Here is a 14,128-nt window from a genome sequence, read left to right as displayed (position 1 = left end):
TATTTCAACATTCAGCATAATGTTAACTGCTGTAAGAAATTAACTCCCAAAAACATGTTAGAACTGATTCACCTCTGTTATTAATTCAAAATATGTGATTTTGAGAGCAGAAAACTTCTTTTGTAGTGTAGATAACCTGTTCAAAACGTTATCTAAAATGTGCAATTTGGAGAGGTTTTGGGATGTCTTGGAAAATCCATAGCAACATTTCACTGCTTTTAGTTATCTGCACAACAATCTGTGAATTCTTTGCTGATGTGTCATTTTATTACTGGTTTACATTCACGAATGGCCCAGAAATACTTTCAAACGATTATTGCAAAAAACAAAAATAGAAAAAACAAATAAAAGCCTGTGCTGAAATTGGCTTGCTCTCCCCCTTGGCTAAACGCCAGGTTTGCAATGGGCAGGGTTCATTGGGTGTTAGTTATGCAACAAACCCTTAAGTCCAGTGAAATTTTTTCTACATGTAATGTGTAAATAATGCTCTTGCCACTTTTGTGCACGCTAGGCAAGCTAAATTGAAAATGCCCAAGCACTGCCCCTTCTCTGGATGTGGACAAAGCAATACATTCTTTTCTTTTGCCAAAAATGAAGAGACCTACAAGAAATGGGGTTTAATTCTGGAGCCCACAGGCAATCCAGTATTACAATAACCAGTGCAGTTAGTATTTGCATTACCCATTTTCTCAATACAAAAGAACTTTTCGCAGAACGTGCTGGATCGGTAAGGATGCCTACCATTAGCTAGTGACAATTAAAACGTTTTCAAGCTAAGACATGTGGAATCAAAGCCTGTCTTTATTTGGGTGTAATGTCCAGAATTTGAGACTGCTATAGAGTGCAATGTTAGTGTACAGTAGCTCAGTGTTACAATGCTATTACAAGTTGAATAATCTTCAGGTTTAATTATATGATGGGAACGCCTAGTTTATGTTGCTTTCTTTCATTTCGTTGGGTACTGCATGGGACAATCTGCTCTAACCAGCTCTCACCTAGCTAGCGATTAGAAACGGTTTACATATTGTATGATGTGTCTTACAGGTATGAATGTTAATGAGCGCAGGATACACACCCAACCTGCCCATGTCTGCTAAACAGATCGCAATAATCTAACCGTGTCTATTACAATTCAATGGTTCTAATTCGGTTAAAAACGTGAAAGAAGCATTAAGAAGAAAATCTGTTGTCACTTCTGGGGAATATAACAAAAATCTAGTTTCCTGGATCTTTAAGAGCACTGCAAACCAGGTGGAAAGTGCCTTTTTAAATGCTTGTGGTTAAGGGGTTAAATAGAGTCAATTTAAGTCCTATTTAATTACCTTGGATCACCTGTGACCTTTCCTCTGAAATTGAATGGAGAATTCCATTGAATCATCACTCTTCAGTAGACAGACAGCTGGGTACAGGTGACCCTGCTCTTTCTACCTGGACCCTGTGAACAAAACATAGAGACAGAGAATCCAGTTAAATTCATCTTCTTACCACAGCACTATGTCACTGCACATCTGGCGATGACATAATAAACCCCACATACACCTGAATGTGACATAATACACCCACCTACACCTGAAAGGTGACAATGACATTGAAAGGTATATTTCCCTCCTGCCCCCTAGTGGTATGGGCAGCAGCGCCCACAGAATGGGGACAAAGTAAAGATTTGCAATTTATTAAAAAAGGGGCTACAAACACGTCACAAATTCAAGCTCAACGGCTGCAACAGACTCTCTATTGGCCAAGCAACACCACTCGCTCCCTTATCAGCGCTAATGGCAATACATGTCAGTAAAACTAAAAGGAGCCTCCCCATCCCCCTAATCACTCATTGCACACTAACCCACATCATGAAACATGTTTTTTATACTTTCCACTAATTACTTTGCCTTCTCTTATTTTTGCATGAAAAAATGTATTCCATTTAAGCTTTCAGAACAGCACCTCAGATCACCAAAACAATCATTCAGACAAAAGTTTTAAATTCCATATGTAATGCACTTACACTGCAGTCACTTTTGGTATATCCAATACTTGCATCTTTATGGGTCTTTTGTCAATGTAAGAATTTCTGTAATCCCAAATGCCCCTGCTCATATTCAAGTTAAGACTGTTAGCCAGTTCAGGTTCCATTTTCAACTCAATCTGTCAAGCATCAACCTGAAACTTGGCCGGCATATCTGACCACCCGATGCTGTCTTTACATATACTATTTTGTTCAGTAGGCATTTGGTTATCTGAACAGCGATAGGTTTACTTTTAAGTCAATCAAGTTACAGAATGAATTAAACAAGACTGTCACCTGTCAAATGAGCCATCATTGCTGTCTGTGGGTCCTGCCATTTGCTAGTAACCTAAGTGCGTATCTGCCTCCACTCCCTGTGCGTAATGCAGATTGTGCTGACAAGCAGAGAGTGCATGCAGACTGAAGCGAGCTCGCTCTCAAAACAGCGTAGCATTGTACTATGAAATGAATTCATAACTATGGTGGATCGAAGAAAAGGTTTTTTTCACTGTGATAACAGTAATTGAAGAGCTCGAAAAAGCAAATCTCAATTAGAGGAATTATTTCCATATTGAGAAAGTTCCGATTGGTTTGGAGAGTGTGCTCTAGACCATGTGAGAGCCCTACTTGTGGGCATGTAAGTTTACTGATGTGAATTTAGTGTTCTCCTTATTATTTCTTCTTATTCCCCATCAAGTAAACATCCTGTTCGCTACTTCTACAGTTTTTCAGCAAGACCTACCTTTTTCATCTTGTAGCTTCAATTAGTTGCTTGTGCTTTTCTTGTCAGTAGTACAAATATTTTTGAGATATTTACCATTTTTGTTTACATTTTTTATTCATATTGTATTTATGTTTACCAAAAAATTGTCCCATTAATTAACACTAGTGGAATGTTCGGAATGTGAACAACACACTTGCAGCTGACATTGCAATCAGCCACTGCAGCAGCAACAGATACAGACCAGACCGTCTCTTTCTTTTGCAAAGCTTCTAATGGATGAAATCTCTAGCAAAGTGAGTAACGGCAGCAGCAACAAAGCAAGTTCAACTCAAACTAATATTAGTTTTCTGTTATAATTTCTGCTATTTCCTGCCAGCTACTGTAACATTGGTATTTCAACATTTAGCATAATGTTAACTGCTGTAAGAAATTAACTCCCAAAAACATGTTCACCTCAGTTGTTAATTCAAAATATGCGATTTTGAGAGCAGAAAACTTCTTTTGTAGTGTAGATAACCTGTTCAAAACGTTATCTAAAATGTGCAATTTGGAGAGGTTTTGGGATGTCTTGGAAAATCCATAGCAACATTTCACTGCTTTTAGTTATCTGCACAACAATCTGTGAATTCTTTGCTGATGTGTCGTTTTATTACTGGTTCACATTCACAAATGGCCCAGAAATACTTTCAAACGATTATTGCAGAAAACAAAAATAGAAAAAACAAATAAAAGCCTGTGCCGAAATTGGCTTGCTCTCTCCCTTGGCTAAACGCCAGGTTTGCAATGGGCAGGGTTCATTGGGTGTTAGTTATGCAACAAACCCTTAAGTCCAGTGAAAGTCTTCTACATGTAATGTGTAAATAATGCTCTTGCCACTTTTGTGCACGCTAGGCAAGCTAAATTGAAAATGCCTAAGCATTGCCCCTTCTCTGGATGTAGACAAAGCAGCAATACATTCTTTTATTTTGCCAAAAATGAAGAGACCCACAAGACTTGGGTTTTAATTCTGGAGCCCACAGGCACTCCAGTATTACAATAACCAGTGCAGTTAGTATTTGCATTGCCCATTTTCTCAGAACAAAAGAACTTTTCGCAGAATGTGCTGGATCGGTAAGGATGCCTACCATTAGCTAGCGACAATTAAAACGTTTTCAAGCTAAGACATGTGGAATCAAAGCCTGTCTTTATTTGGGTGTAATGTCCAGAATTTGAGACTGCTATAGAGTGTAATGTTAGTGTACAGTAGCTCAGTGTTACAATGCTATAACAAGTTGAATAATCTTCAGGTTTAATCATTTGATGGGAACGCCTAGTTTATGTTGCTTTCTTTCATTTCGTTGGGTTCCGCATGGGACAATCTTCTCTAACCAGCTCTCACCTAGCTAGCGATGAGAAACGGTTTACATACTGTATGATGTGTCTTACAGGTATGAATGTTAATGAGCGCAGGATACACACCCAACCTGCCCATGTCTGCTAAACAGGTCGCAATAATCTAACCGTGTCTATTACAATTCAATGGTTCTAATTCGGTTAAAAACATGAAAGAAGCATTAAGAAGAAAATCTGTCGTCACTTCTGGGGAATATAACAACAGTCTAGTTTCCTGGACCTTTAAGAATAGTGCAAACTAGGGGGAAATCGCCTTTTTTAAATGCTTGGGGTTAAGGGGTTAAATAGTAGTGTCAATTTAAGCCTATTTAATTACCTTGGGTCACCTGTGAACTCTCCTTTGAAAGTGAGTGGATGATCCACTGAAGGATCACTCTTCAGAGACACACAGCTGGGTACAGGTGACCCTGCTCTTTCTACCTGGACCCTGTGAACAAAACATGGAGACAGAGATTCCAGTTAAACTCATCCTCTTACTGCAGTTATAACTCACAGCACATGGAGACAGAGCTTCCAGTTAAACTCATCCTCTTACTGCAGCTCTAACTCATATCACATTAAATATCTGATTCATGCATTTGTACCTCTTCCTCTCACTGCTGAGGGTTCCTCCTTCGGTCTTTGGCTCCTCTGAGAGATTCATTTTAGAAACAGCGCCCCCTATCTAAGGAGACAGGAACACATCAGACCAGACTGGACCACAAGTGGCTTCCAACCCAAATTAGCCTGCAAACACACAACATGAGCACACACTGAGCACTCGCTTGGACACACAGAAACACACACACACACAATATAGCGTGGTTTTGACGGAAGTAATGCAGAATTTAAATGGGCCCTGAACATGTACTATACAGACATCTCAAAAGGATTGGTGTTACCCTTGATATGAAGCTTGCGTGCGTGTGTCCAGAAAAAACACCAGAGTGCACTAGAAACAGTGTGCCGAGGCTTGATTAGTTTCTGCCATAAACACGTGATCAATGACGTCCGAAGCTTCATTCGGTACACACAACCGTGTGACCGCTTTGGTAACTGACTCAAAGGAAGCAAAGCTTTGGCGCAGGTTTCATGGGTAGAGCAAGCAGTTTGTGCCAGTCGTGAGCTAGTGAGTCACAGTGACTGCTTTAAGAATCTGAGACATTGTGCAGAGATGGAACCAGCCAGGAACAGAGAGCGGTCTGTAGTTTTGGAGCATTTTAAAATGATATCAGCAACTAAGCTTTGTCCTCCTGAGACCCAGGTGAAAATAGGTTAAAAATGACATTTTTTCTATGTTTTTTGTGTTATAATATATATAGCAATACAAATGTATAAAAATGCAAATATAAAAAAATAAAAACAATCAGTTAGGAATAATGCTTTCTAAGTGCAGTTTTACTTAAAATTAGTTTTTTTTTTCATTTAAATTTTAGTAATATTAACTCTGGAAATAATTGGAAAGACCACCAGGTCCAAGAACATGTAATCTCACATCCAAATTTATGACATTTAAAGACCATAATGTATTATAGACACAGAGACAATTAAGCTATCATGAAGGCTTGAAGATATAACTAGAAATGTTACATCCTCCACAGAGGACAAACATGAATGTCTTTGTCCCAGAAGGATGAGAGAAAATTATTATATTGGGATGGCAGGTATGCCATCCTGCCAAGTTACGCCTTGGCGGGGGCATGCCCCATACCTATACAGCACCGAGAGTTTGGCACTTTTCAGGGTTCCCCACAGAAATAACCACAACAGCCACAGACACTCAGCCCTTAAAAACATTAAATTCTGTACATTCTGACCCCATTTCAACAGACAGAATTCATAAACAACTTCACATGTCCACACAATAAAGCTCCAAACTAAGGGGATTTTGCGTTTTCTCCTTCTTCTTCTTCTTCTCATTCTTATTTTTCCTGCCGCCAATCCCACTAACAACATGTCTCCCCATTGGACATTTTACCGACATCAGCCAAACCTTCATCCTCACGACCCAATCAAAAACTCGCATACACACGCAAAATACCCATACCTTTTTACTCTGAAACATTTGCAGTTTAAACAGCTAATCTGCCTGTGGCCTAGTGGATAAGATTACAGTCTTGGGAACATGCGGTCGCAGATTCAAGCGCAGCTAGGGACATGTTTCTTTAACCTGCTTTTACCCTCACTAATAATTGTCTACTACTTCTCAATTATTGCTTTTGCACCATATCTACCCGCCGTTCACCGAACGTATACACTGCATTATTACCTACCGTCTGCACGTTCAGTTATTAACCGGCTACAATACTGCAAAGCCATATGGATTCAACGGGAGCTCTTCTGTGCTTACTGGCCTGTGTTCTTCTTTAAAACCACGGACAGGTTTGCTAATGATATTTCACGCATTGCATAGCTATGTCACGGTGCTGCACTAACAAAGTCACAGACTGGTAAACCTCCGGTTGAAGGATGAATCCTGCCTTGCCCTCAGGCAGATAATTTCCTCTTTTACACTAACGTTTTCTTACGCTTTTATATTTTCTTTACCAAAACTCACTCACAGCCACCCATATGCATTTCCTGACAGCAAATGTATTCATTTTATTAAAAAGTTCACCACTGTGCCATTTCTACTAACCATATTTCTTCACTTGGCTACCATACAAAACCTTCTTATCAGCAAACGCCACGTTTCTACATTCATGTTACCTCGCCCTGTTCTCTATCTAGCCACATACAAACAATTACTACGTATGTACGTTCTGCAACTCCCCATTAAAACATTACATTTAAAATCATGACTCACTCATAATTATAACTACTAGTACTAAACATGAGAAAAGCACATCAGTACAATAGATTTCACATTACTTAACCCTCCATTTTCACAGTTAGTGCTTCATAGCGACTGTTATATATACCGTACGATACGGAAAGTAAGCTCGCTCATGGTCACTACATTTACTTCGCACTACAGTCTGTGATCATGTCAACCTTCACCTACATGCCCATTCTGCTAAACACATATTGTTTCAACTACGCAATTTCATCATTTCATCATAATTTCTCTCATACTGTTGTTATTTTCTCATATGCAAAGCCTGCTGGGACATATGCGTCGGCTCCTATTCTCCACTATCAAGTTTTACGGTTCTAGCTTAGCAAAACAGCGAAGAGGACTCCCACCTGCAGATAAGCCTATCAAAATGCCTTATAAACCTTACAAACACTAAAAGTGCATCTCCACGAAATAACAGACAACAGAGCAGGACAGCAGGGTACACAAGTTGCGACCTAGGGAGCTCTAAATCTACGGGCTTGTTGATTCTTTTGTCAATCAAGGCTCGTTGGATGGCTGTCAAATCCGTGAGTACATACACTGGCCATATTTCACCTGCTTTTCTGATGCGTTTACACTTATACGCCACCGCACCCTTTGTCACAGCCACTGTTTTACATATATAGCAAACCGAAACTGCTAAACCGTACACGCTCATCAGACTGTACAAATTCACACAAGCATAGCCATAATCCACAACCGTTTCGAACAGGGTCAGTTCGCATTTCTCAATCTCATAATAAAACGCTTTGCAAAAAGAATTGATATCTCATAAAAAACACGTTTTCAACATACAAAAATGCCAAGTTACTCAAAAGTATTGATATCAAAATGACGCCAAGTTATGGTACTACAAACAACATAGGCTATCTTGCCTCACCGAAATTACATAAGATGTATTTCAAAGCAATGCTACCCAATATTTCCTCAATTCTCAAGCCATTCCACATAGCCTTTTGGCATGGAGGTAGCATCTTATTTTGGAGTATCTAATGTAGCAATTAATAGAAACTTGGTGACCCCCCGATGCAACCAAGTTCTGTAATTCTCCAACTGTGGCCACTGGATATTTCTTTGCTCCCTGAACCATCTACCTCACTGTGCATTGGCTAAGATAACTACCGTCATCTACTGGGCAGGTTTAACACTACTCCAGGGGCTTTGAAATTATTCATATTTGGTCTCACAGTAGTAAGTCGTATATTTCTTTGTTTAGTTTTTGACCCATTTCCTTATTTTTGAAGATCAACAACCATTGTTTTTTTTCATTTGTGGGTTTGTTGCTTTATAAGAAAAATTGATTTTGTAAGCGTGTTGCCTCAGTTTTATACTCCAGTGAAGCAGCAAGCCATGGTAGAGGACAACACAGTTCCTTAGGCCTGAGATCAGCTTAATGTCTTATATACATGCTGGTGTAAACTTCACTATGTTAGATTTTATTTTTTAACAATCTTTAAGAGTGCCAATAATTGTGCACCCTACAAAGTCAGTATCTGAGATGCATGTATTTTGCTAGTAGGCGTATACGATATGCTTGTGACAATTTATAGCCGACTGATATCCCTGTTATTGCGTTTCATGTAAAATTTTAAAACATTTGGCAACGTTAACTACCCGTGCTAACAGTCAGTGTTTCGACTGCACATTTACCCATAAACAACCCCCCTAACATACACGAACATGCTCGTGAGAAATCTTGGAAAGCATCCAAAAACGACCCAAATCAATAATTCATGAAAGTAGATCATTATTTTTTCTTAAGTAGCCCAATTTTATCTTAAAAAAGTCATTGTATCATGTGTTTTCCGTTTCTAAGTAGTTGTAATTCGGTTAGAAATCGCTGCAGTACAATTTATGTTGTATTTTAATTTCACTTCCAATCCAACTCGGGCAAAACGAAAATTCGGTGTGACGTGTGGCTTTGAAATTAGACGCTTTCGTGCTTTTAAGTAGACACTACATGCACAGCTACATGCTGCTCCCATGTGGTTCATACAAGAAACGGCGTCTTAACGCAACTATAACCGCAGTTCTTATCAGTTCCTCCAACTATTAAAGTAGTTGAATTCATTATCTTTGAAACTTGTACGAATTCAATAGAACAGAATTAATTGGTAAGGACATGGCCATTAGGTCTTTGTGAATTAAAACAGAGTTGGGTAGCAAATATGTAAACGAATATCCTTTAAGCATATTTTAGCATGTTCCTGTATACGGAAGCTAATGTCTCGTTTCAAATAATAGAAGCTATGAAAGCTCCATAGGCTACGTGAATTAACTACCGACCACCGACTTTAACATGGCAGACATCACGTTAATGTGTCTTAATCCAAACTGTGAATACAGAGCAAAAATAACATTTTGACTTCACAATCCGCGCAGTTAAAATGTTCGGTCTGTTTTTGTTACAGTAGCAGATGTCATAATGTAGCCGACGACAGGCCTGCGACTTCCGTCATATCCAAATAGGTAAAATTATCATGAAATACCAAATAAATGCTAAAAAAAATAAACGTTAAACTTTTTAAAAGTCATTTGAAAGGGTATTTTTTGTGTTTGGTCCCAAATGGGGAATTTGAAAAAACATATTACTCCTCGTCTACTCCTCGGGCGCCATTTTATTACCTGTTTTATTTCACTAAATTAAGCGTTATTGCGATCATAGTTGCAGATTCCTATTCCTCAAAACACCCCTTCTCATCTAGCTTCTATTCTCCCCCATCCCACTCCAAAACAGACTACTTACTCCGTTCTTTTATCCAGTTTTATTCAGTTTTTACTGCATCCTCTTTGTCCTCCGTCTTCAAAATGACGTTTGAGTTTGAAACAGTTTCACTTTCTCTTTTGACCCTTTTCGAGTGTAGCGAACATCCGCGTCACTGTAAGAAATGTTCTTTTTTCAAAATGCACAATATGACGATGGACAGAAAAAAAAAAACAATAATATAAATAAACCATCTGTCTCCCTCAGTGTCCCTGACACAATCACACAATGTTTTTGGCGAGTAGTTTCTGTTATCACGAGGCTATTTATTATCTCCATTCTTAACAGTCTATTTTTGTTTGTAAATTTAGGTGTACGGTTTGTTATTATGTACGTTTTGATATGTGCATCTCCAATCGTTGACTGTTAGTTTTCTTTTTAAGTCAATTTGTAAGGTTACTTGTCATTTGTTGTTTGTATGTTTTTCATCATATCTGTGTCTGTCATTAAAAAATAGGATAAAAACAGGAGCTGATTTTCCATGGAGCTTGCACTTTCCACATTCAAAAAGGGAAAAGGGGGGGGGGGGGGGGGGGGGGGTCATGTCCTCTCTGCATGGAGCTAGCATGTTCCCATATCCGTGCTGGTTTCCTCTGGGTACTCTGGTTTCCTCCCACACCAAAGACATGTATGTCAGGTTCAATAAACTCCTGCCATTGCCACTGGCCAAGGCCACTGCACTGTGGCTGCCCACTAAAAGTAGTTAGAATGAGTCAAATGCAGAGGATTAACTTTTCTTATTCTCATTTAAAGACCATTATGTATTATAGACACAGAGACAATTAAGCTATCATGAAGGCTTGAAGATACAACTAGAAATGTCACGTCCTCCACAGAGGACAAACGTGAAAGTCTGTCTCAGAAGGATGAGAGAAAATGATTATATGAATACATACAACAATAACCTTTTATTTCAATGACCTGTTCAATGTTGCATGAGCACCTCCTCTCCCCATTTAATAGTTATTACTCCGAAGTTTCAAGGTGGACACAACGCTGATGACTATCTTTTATAAGTCTTTTATTGAATCTCTTTTAACCTTTAATATGATCGGCTGGTTTGGTAACCTAAATCTTAAGTACAAGAGTTGACTGGCCAACGTAAAATTAGCTGTCAGGATTATCTGATACAGCTGAGCCCCCCCAAATGTATCAGATAGGATCTATAAGGAAGGCCCAGTCCATTCTGAGGGATTCCCAGCATCCCCTGTTCAATCAGTTTGTATTACTTCCCTCAGAGCGCAGATATACACCGATCAGCCACAACATTAAAACCACCTACCTAATATTGTGTAGGTCCCCCTCGTGCCGCCAAAACAGCTCTGACCCGTCTCCACCTCTAAAGGTGTCCTCTGGTATATTTGTATTTCTGTATATATTTGTATCTACTGTATATTTGTATCTGATATTTTGTATCTACTGTTAATTTGTATCTGATTGTGTTACTTTATTGTCTTTTATGCTGCAACAGTGCAAATTCCCCCCGGGGATCAATAAAGTATACTACTACTACTTATTACATTATTGGTTTTTATTACATAAAAAAATTGAAATGGATTACATTATTGGGAGTTATTACACTATTGGTAGTTTATTACATTATTACTTGCTACAGGGCTATAAAAAGCCAAGATATTGTTAGAGGGTGAATTATTTCCACATGATTTTAAAAACTCTCGACGGGTCAGAGCGGTTTTGGCGGCACGAGGGGGACCTACACAATATTAGGCAGGTGGTTTAATGTTGTGGCTGATCAGTGTAGGCTCCCTATTTTAAAATAGGATCCCTATGTTAAAAACAAACAGGATTAAACACTCTTTTATCCCAAGTGTCACTGGCTTTCTTAATAAGTTATAGTGATATGTTTTGCAAGGATTTTAATGTTTATCTGTTGTCATAAATATAGTTATTGCTATATATTATATACTATGCTGCATTACAAACTGCCCCATGGGGACAATAAAGACTCTAACACCAAACCTATATCCTTTGTGTTATATACCGGCACATTTATTTGGAATACCCCCTCATTAATGCAAATAAGCTACTCCTAATCGCACATTATGTGGCTGTAACTCAATATAGACATTACATTACATTACAGGCATTTAGCAAAGTCTCCTATCCAGAGTTACTTACACAACTTCTTTTTTGTCGCATATTATTTAAAATTACATCCATACAGCTGGATATATACTGAAGTAATGCAGGTTAGGTACCTTGCTCAAGGGTACTACGGCAGTGTCCTACCTTGGACTCAAACCTGTGACCTAAGGTTACAAGGCCAGCTCCTTACCTATTAGAATGGGCAAGATGTGTGATCTAAGCCACTTTGACTGTGCCAGATGGATGGTGCCAGATGTGGTGGTTCCAGCATCACAGAAGCAGCTGCCCTCCTGTGATTTTCATGCAGTACAGTCTCTAGAGTTTACAGAGAACGGTGTGATAAACAAAAAACACATTGTTAATGGGAGATCAGAGGAGAATGGACAGACTAGTTCAAGCTAACAGAAAGGCCACAAATGAAATAACAGCTATGCTTGGCCAAAGAGCTCTAATGTCATCTCTCAGGACCACAGTAGATGAGACAAAGGAGACTATTTAGATCCTTGAAACTGTCTCCCAGTAAAACCATTTTTCCTGAAGCCATTCCAAATAGCCTTTTGGCATGGAGGTAGCATCTAATTTTGGAGCATCTAATTTAGCAGTTAATAGAAACTTGGTGGCCCCCCGATGCAACCAAGTTCTGTAATTCTCCAACTGTGGCCACTGGATATTTCTTTGCTCCCTGAACCATCTACCTCACTGTGCATCGGCTAAGATCACTAGCACCATCTACTGGGCAGGTTTAACACTACTCCAGGGGTTTTTAAATTATTCATATTTGGTCTCACAGTAGTAAGTCGTATATTTAGGGGTCCAAGCAGCGAAGCTGGTGGAACCCTATTGTATCTGTTAGGATTATTAGGGGTCCAAGCAGCGAAGCTGGTGGAACCCTATTGTATCTGTTAGGATTATTATTATTATTAGGGGTCTAAGCAGCGAAGCTGGTGGAACCCTATTGTATCTGTTCGGATTATTATTATTATTATTATTATTATTATTATTATTATTATTATTATTATTATTATTATTTTTCTCCGCTAAAAGTGTCTGAGGCTCAGCAACCATAAGTCCTAGAGCAACCAAATTTGGCAGGTGGGTTCATATGCCCCCCCACTACTCAGTCACTAAAAATCACCTATGTCGGCCAGATGGTGGCGCTATAACAAAGGGTCATGCGTAAAAGGCCTTAACTCCCACACCATAAGCTAGATCAACACAAAACTTCATCAACCTATGCATCTGAACGTGCTCTACAACTTTGCCATTGGCACAACCTATGTCCGCCATATTGTTTGCCCGCCATTTTGACTTTTTCGTTGGGGTGTGGAAGCTTTCTCCGCTAAAATGTCTGAGGCTCAGCAACCATAAGTTGTAGACCAACCAAATTTGGTAGGTGGGTTCCTATGGTCCCCCACTATTCAGGCACTAAAAATCACCTATGTCGGCCAGATGGTGGTGCTATAACATAGGGTCATGTTTAAAAGGTCATAACTCCCACACCGTACGTCTGATCAACACAAAACTTCATCGACCGATGCATCTGAATGTGCTATACAACTTTGCTTTTAGGAGCATCTATGTCCGCCATATTGTTTGCCCGCCATTTGGACTTTTTTATTAGTTGGGGTGCGGAAGAGCTGGAGCTCCAAATCTAAGTGTTACGACATCTAGTAAACTTCATTAAGGCAAGCGACATCTATGGCGATACAAGTAATCCAACACCGTAGGGTCTAGTTTTTATCAGTGAGGGGAGGGTCTGAACGTCGGGGAAGCAATGGAAGACAGTGCCACCCAGAGTGCATGCTAGGCTACCAAAAGTTTGTTAGTAAAAGCTTTTTGAGAGGATGAATAATTACTTTTCTTGAGCCTGGATCCATTTGAAGACAGTATTGGGTGAGTTTGTTTAGTCTTTGAATCTGTCATTATGCTGAGAAATAGCTAAACCATTTTATTGATAGGTGCTGAGTTTCTGTGCAAATGCGCGAAAACACGCTGGTATAATGAAACAATGACGGTAATACATATATAGTCCGCTTCGTTCCATTGCTACCATAACATAACAGACTATCTTGTGTCTACGGCTGCAGTTCGTCTCTGCAATTACTAATATTGAATATAAACAAACGACGCAATTTATGCTGTACTCTGCCAATGTCTAAATAAATAATGCGGTACTCTGAGCGTAGGAAGCAGTTAGCATGGATGGCGAGTTGATATTTCGTTTTTTGCTACTAAAAGTTTGTTAGTAAAAGCTTTTTGAGAGGATGAATAATTACTTTTCTTGAGCCTGGATCCATTTGAAGACAGTATCGGGTGAGTTTG

At 39.2% G+C, this 14,128-nt stretch overlaps 1 protein-coding gene and 1 long non-coding RNA gene across 2 annotated transcripts in view; both read right to left on the bottom strand.

Moving 5' to 3' along the window:
• The window catches only part of LOC118215092, an 800,072-nt gene that overhangs the window by 47,961 nt on the left and 737,983 nt on the right, over window positions 1-14,128 (bottom strand). The window lies entirely within an intron of this gene.
• On the bottom strand, window positions 1,363-4,834 carry LOC118215126. The gene is made up of 3 exons (XR_004762765.1): window positions 4,703-4,834; window positions 4,435-4,545; window positions 1,363-1,435 (listed from the first exon to the last, which is right to left on the bottom strand). It is a non-coding gene; the product is annotated as an uncharacterized LOC118215126 (long non-coding RNA).

The sequence above is a fragment of the Anguilla anguilla genome, chromosome 16 (assembly GCF_013347855.1).
Source record: "Anguilla anguilla isolate fAngAng1 chromosome 16, fAngAng1.pri, whole genome shotgun sequence".
In the NCBI taxonomy this organism is placed as follows: domain Eukaryota; kingdom Metazoa; phylum Chordata; class Actinopteri; order Anguilliformes; family Anguillidae; genus Anguilla; species Anguilla anguilla.
Note: the sequence above shows the minus strand (reverse complement) of the source record. Positions and strands in the feature narration are given on the sequence as shown.